Here is a 6,889-nt window from a genome sequence, read left to right as displayed (position 1 = left end):
ATATAAGTATGACATATTTTTAAAAGAGTGATTAGTAAAACATCTAGAAAAGGAAACAGTAATCCCTAAAAGCTATGATGGCTTCACCATATCACAGTATCTTTATTTACTTTTTTGGAGAGTTATTAAACTAGTAGAGAAGGGAAATACTATTGACATAGTTTATATTAACTTTTAGCAAGGTATCTAACAAACTATCTTTTCTGTTCTTATATTCAAGATGGAGAGAAATGGACTATCTCCTAGTACAGTTAGGTACATTCACAATTGGCTGAATGTGTAGGCCCAAAGATAATTATTAAGGGCTTGATATCAATTCAGAAGGATGTCTGTATTGCTCTAGGAATCTAAGCTTGACCCTGTGTTATTTAATATTTTTCTTACTAAAAGCACAGATGATATACTTATGAAATTTATATATGATACAATATATGGGGGACAGTCAGAATCTCAAAAAATCCTATGAAACTAGAATGTTGGGCCAAATCTAATGAAATAAAATTTAATAGGTATAAATATAAAAATCTTACACTTAGGTTAAAAAATGGCCTTATAAGTACAAATATGGGGATGATATAATGGTGTAAAGTAGAAATAAAGCTGGTGCTATTTCAAAGGCAATATGAATCAATTGTAATAGTCCATCTGTTCTCTGCCTAGGTCATAGCACAAATTGAGAATTGTATTAGTTCTTGGTGCTACGTATTAATATATGATGTTGACAAACTTTAAAGAAGGCAACCAGGATAGTGAAGAGTGCAATAGTTATGGCATATGGAGATTGAAGGAATTGGGGAAGTTAGATGATCATTATCTTCAAGTATTTGAAGGGCTGACAAATGGAAGAAGCATTCAACTTATTCTACCTGGCCCCAGGGATAGAATGAAGATGAACAAGTAAAAAGTTGCAAAGAGGTAAATTCTGCTCAAATTATAAGAAAAAATATAACAAATTTAGATTTATCCTACAACATAAAGGGCTTTGGCAGCACATATACTAAAATTGGAATGATACAGAGAAGATTAGTTCTTGTGTAAGGATGACATGCAAATTCATGAAGAAATCTTCAGCTATAGGTTAGTTGACCCTTCATAAAAGATGTTATAAGAGTTCTTGTTCTGATATGAATTGGACTAGATGGTTGCTAAGAATTTTTCCAATTTAGAAATGATTCTATTTGGCTAACTTGATGGAGCTTGGAACAAGATAAGAAACAGAGAAACCTTTAGTAATCATTCTTTTCTTTCAGATTCTCTTCATTCTCAAATCTAATTATTTAGACTCAGGACCAAGATCATCGGTTTCACTAGTTGACTGGACTAAATTTGTATAGGAGCTTGGACTCCAATGAGTAGATAGCAAAACTGAGAGACTGTCCAGTGGAGCACCTGTCACGGGAAATCTATCCCTGAATACTTTCAGCCCTAGCTGAGAAAGCTATCTGGGCTCAGGAGACAAAATACATTTCCCCATGAGAGTTGAGAGCATAGAGCCAAATAAGTGGAGAGATAGATGAAGTCTTCCCCATGTTAGCTGTTCTACAGCTCCCTGATAAGTTGGAAAACTTGAGCACGGTGTGCCTGATATTCCATTTTGCCACCGATAGATGCCTGAACAAGTGGCTAAGGTTCTATGGCTGCCTCAGTTTTCCTTTTTGTAAATGAGGCTCAGCAAGTCCAAATATTTCAACCACAAGACTATTTTAGACTTAAGAGGTAGGGCATATTCTCATTCTCTCTCAGACTTGCTGTCTCTGTCTTCCCCTCCTCCCTCTTTTTTTTTCCCCCACTCAGACAGCCTCCCTGTCCTTCCCATATCCCCTCCCTGTTCACACACACACACACACACACACACACACACACACACACACACACACATTCCAATTGCTCTAGAATTAAACTGTAGGTATTTTGGCTCAGCCTAAAATATGCTCAAGTCATATTCTTAGGAAACAGGAGAAAGGAGGTGTGCATGGAAGTCTTGAGATTAGGCCGAAGGACCAGGAGCCAGTGGGGAAGGCTCATGTTCTCCTAATCCCAGCTGAGCCACTGACTCACTGGGTGACCTTGGGGCAGATATTTGATCTTCTTGTGCCTAGTCATAAAATTGGAGGACAAAGCAGCAGCAATCTTCATCTGAAAAACCAAACATTACAGCATCTGAAACTCAGATTTCCACTCTGGGAAAGGGGAAGGGAGGGAGGGAGGGAGGTATAATTTTACTATCTTTAACTACATTATTTTGGGGAAAAAATTTCAGATTTGGTTTTGTTTAAGTTCTTCCATCTTTTTTTAAATCATATGATAAATATCTGTATGACTGATATCTGTACAACTAATTGGCCAGGTGTAGGTTGATCCCTGATCTGCCTAAAATACTCTGTTTATTTTAAATATTAAGAATATAATAAGATCATATCTGTTAATAATTGATAAAAGGCAATTTGGCATAGATTGTTGGACTAAGAATGAAGAAGTGAGTTCAAATTGTACCTCAGACACTAGCTTTGTGACTCAAAGTAAGTCACTTAATTTTTTTCAACAAAAAATTGTTTTCCTTATCCATAAAAAGGAGATGATACTAATCTATTTTACAGGGATGATTTTAGGATCAAATGGGACTATATTTATGTGTGTGTATATATATAAACATACACACACATATATATATGTAGATATACATACATATATGTAACAGTTTGTAAACTTCTTGCAAACTTAACTATAGCTAGATAGCTTATATGTATAGATACATCTATATACCTATAGATATTGATAGCTATGTCTAGGGGTAGTCAGACCTAGAATCAGGAAGACTTATCTTTGTGAGATCAATCCTGGCCTCTACTGTGTAACCCTGGACAAATCATCTAACCTTATTTGCCTCAGTTTCCTCTTCTGTAAAATGTACTAGAGAAGGGAAGAAAGGGGTCACAAAGATATGACTGAAAATTGACCAAACAATTTTGTTTTTGAATCATTTTAGTCATATCTGACCTTCTGTGACTACATTTGGGGTTTTCTTGGCAAAGATACTGGAGTGATTTGCCATTTCATTCTTCAGCTTATTTTATAGATGAGGAAACTGAGGCAAATAGGGTAAAGTGACTTTTTATAGATCCTACAGCTAGTGAGTATCTGAGGCTATATTTGAACTTGGAAAGATGAGTCTTCCTGACTTCAGTTCCTGCACTCGATCCTCTGTGTCACCTAGGTAGCCCCACCTTCCCTACATATCATACATATCAATATATCTATATTTATGTAGATAATAACATCTATCTATGTAATGCTTTGCAAATTTTAAAGAATTATAAATGTTCATTGTCATTGAAAAATGGATTAGCATTTCATAATTTTGGTGGCTAAAGAAAAAACTTAATTTATCCTTCTGAATATATGCACATTTCAATATGCCAATGAATCTCACCAATGTGGCTATTCCCTCCAATGATGCAAGTTGCAGTCCCTGAAAGACTGCCTGCCTCAGGGGACTCTTGTTTCTATCTCCCTATAAATTCACTACAGGGAGTCCACTCAAAGAGTTGGAAATTTGCCTCTTCGGACATTGCGTGTATACACAGCCTGCACACAAAATATTTATTAAAGGAAAACATCAGGAACCAACTAGATGATAACATCATTTAAAGAAAATACTTATTGCCTTTGTCAGTAACGAATCTTGGAGAGTCCAGTTTATCTTGTTAGGTATAGAAGCTGCTGGAACTTCATGGTTTGAGGAAAAAAGGAATCTGCCAGAGATTGGGAGTTGGGATCCTTTGCTCCTGGCAACTCATGACATTCTAGAAAAAAAAAGTCTTTAAAAGGGCTCACCAGGCACTCTGGACACCAAATAGCTCTTAAAAAACAGCAGCTTGATGAGTTAAGAATGACAAACATATGGAGTAGATTTTTATTCCACCAAAATAGCCAAATGCTTAAGAAATGAAGAGGACAAAAGGCTGGGGACAGAACATGTGGTGAGTATTGTCAGGCCTCAGTGACTAGTAAAAAGAATGAGTTTCCCATGCTCTTTCCTCTGACAGGTACCTAGTAGAGATCACTTGCTTCATGGTAGTGAAACCTTCAGGTACCATCACCTAGTAGGAATTTTTTCCTGTGATTTTTTTAGAATTCTATAATTTTAGAGCTGATAAGAGAATTTAGGGATCATCCATGTTGTTGAATGAACCCTTCTTTTTTAGGTGAGGAAACTGAGACTTTAAAAGGTTGTGATTTAATCAAGTTCATATAGGTAGTTAGTAGCAGAGGAGAAAACCTCAAATTCAAACTTCTTGACTTCTAGGATGTGCACTTTTCATGACATGATCTTTTCAATGCTATACTTTTCTGTTTTGCTAAGACTTAATAATAGGATCTGAGTTCAAATTTAGTACCAGGCACCAGTAACCAAGTCATTTAACCACGTCATTTTACTTCTGTTCACCTCAGTTTTTTTCCTTATAAAATGCAAGTGATAATAATACCTGAAATCTCTATGTCCAGGGCTATAGTGAGAATAAACTGAATTAATATAGCGCTTTGCAAACTTTAAAGCAGTATAGAAATGCCAGCCATAGTTATTATTAGTTGCGGCCTCCTGCTCAGCTGGTGCTCTGGCTTTTTGCCAGAGACTCTGAGACAACCCATGGGCAGTGAGCCTGAGTTGTGAGGGGATTGCATCAGGGTGAAAGTTAGAAGGAATTGGGTATTGAGCTTCATTTCTGCAGTTACCTGGGAAAACATCTCATCACCCATTGGCACAAGTATTCTCCAAGAAAGTCTGGGGATCCCTACAGTGACTCAGAGACCAAGCTAGAAGTCATAGAAATAACGGTTCCTACTACAGGCAGCTTCTGCTAATTCAACAAAAGAGGCTTTGATAGAGAACTTCCCTAAATACTATTTATAGCACTCCAGTCATTTTAGGTGAACTCGCTACACTTGTAGGAGATATCACCTGCAGAAGATCTGTTAGACAGTATGTCTAATAGTAATTAATCACATAGTTCTAGTGTGCCACAGACAAAGTAAAATAGAGTCAGATTCAGGGAGATGGCCCCCTTCAGATGCCTTCTTTCTTTATCATAGAATCTTCAGTTAGAAGAGCCTTCTTGGATCCTTCAGTTCCATCCTTCCCCTCTACCTTTTCTCATTTCATAACTGAGACTCAATGTGATGAAATGATTGATTGGCGATCACAAAGCAAACAAATGGCTGATCCAGGATTATACTCAAACTCAGTTTTCCTAGCTCAGAATTTTATCCACTCATTATATGGCACTTTATAATGTCTAATTTTGAAAGTTAGCATTTTCTCTCTGCAGTTGATAAAGTAGAAATAGTAATCATTTTGAAATTTGAAGGGTTTGGAAGGGGTCATTATTTACATTTACATCCCAGTATTCATTTGTATAAGTAAAGGGGCTTTCCCTTCCAGCTTGAAATCAGAGGGAAATTTAAAAGAAAACATAACCGAGAGACAATTTATTTAGTACAAAGGGTAACTACTGAATTGTAGAGATGGGAGAGGGCAGGGATGAAGTAAACTCCTATATGCTTTGAGGCCTATCCTTAGAATACTGAAGAATGAAGGGATTAACATGGTAAGGATTTTAGGGAAATAAGATCAATGGAGAGGGGAGAGAGAGACAATGACAGAGAGACAAAGAGAGATGGAAAGAAACAGAGACAGAGAGAGGAGGGAGACACACAGAGAGATAGAATAGAGAAAGACAGAGAGACACACAGCAAGACACACACAGAGAGGCAGAGACATAGAGAAAGAGAAACAGAGAAAGAATGGATGCAGAGAGAGACAGCTATGAATGAGAGAGTGAGAGAGAGATAGAGATGGAGAAACAGAGAGAGGAGGGAGGGAGGGAGAGAGAGAGAGAGAGAGAGAGAGAGAGAGAGAGAGAAGAGAGAGAGAGAGAGAAGAAGAAGAAGAAGAAGAAGAAGAAGAAGAAGAAGAAGAAGAAGAAGAAGAAGAAGAAGAGAAGAGACAGAGATATAGGACCGAGACAGAGAGAATGAGAGACAGAGAAGGGAGAGGTACAGAGAGAGAGATAAAGGCAGATACACAAAGAGACAGAAGGAGAAAATAGAGACAGACAAAGACAGACATGCACAGAGAGAGACAGGACAGAGAGAGGAGAGAGACACACACAGAGACACACACAGAGAGATACACATACACACGGGGTGGGGGGGGGACAGAGACAGACAGAGAGACACAGAGAGAGAGACAAGACAGAGACAGAGACAGAGAAGAGAGAGACACACACAGAGAGATCTATAGACATACACACAGGAAGGGGGGGTACAGAGAGAGAGATAAAGGAAGATACACACAGAGACACAGAAAGAAATAAAGACAGACAGACAGACACATGGAGAGAGAGACATGACAGAGAGACATACACATAGGGGGAGAGAGAAAAAGAGAGACAGAGACAGAAACAGAGAGACACACAGAGATAAAGATACAGAGAGAGGGAGGGAGAGAGACTGAGAGAAGTATTAATGAGGTAGAAGGAACATAAGATCAAAGTTTTTAGAACAGGGCTTCTACTTCTGTAACAGGGCCACAGGGATAAAAGATAAACATGGAATAGATTAAGTAATTGTTGATTTTCATGGAGGGAGGATTTATCACAGGGAATTGTGAAAGAGAAATTTCCTTATTTCACTTGGTACTGACCTCCAGGGCATACCAATCTTGTCTCTGTAAGTCAACAGTTCCCAAAGTGTGACCTGGGGACTCTGCGGATCACTGACATACTTTCAGGGGGTGCAGAAGGTCAAAACTATTTTCATTATAATACTAATTTGCCTGGTAAAACACTGTGCCCTTTTTCTACTTAGTATCTGAGGCCTGATTTTCTTC

The 6,889-nt window shown here is 37.9% G+C and overlaps 1 pseudogene; it reads left to right on the top strand.

Annotated features, from left to right (window-relative positions):
- Window positions 1-977: 977 nt before the first annotated feature.
- LOC127563568 (uncharacterized) lies at window positions 978-1,075 on the top strand (annotated as a pseudogene).
- The last annotated feature ends 5,814 nt before the right edge of the window (window positions 1,076-6,889 follow it).

This window comes from Antechinus flavipes, chromosome 4 (genome assembly GCF_016432865.1).
Source record: "Antechinus flavipes isolate AdamAnt ecotype Samford, QLD, Australia chromosome 4, AdamAnt_v2, whole genome shotgun sequence".
Taxonomy (NCBI): domain Eukaryota; kingdom Metazoa; phylum Chordata; class Mammalia; order Dasyuromorphia; family Dasyuridae; genus Antechinus; species Antechinus flavipes.
This window is presented reverse-complemented; position numbering and strand designations above follow the sequence as displayed.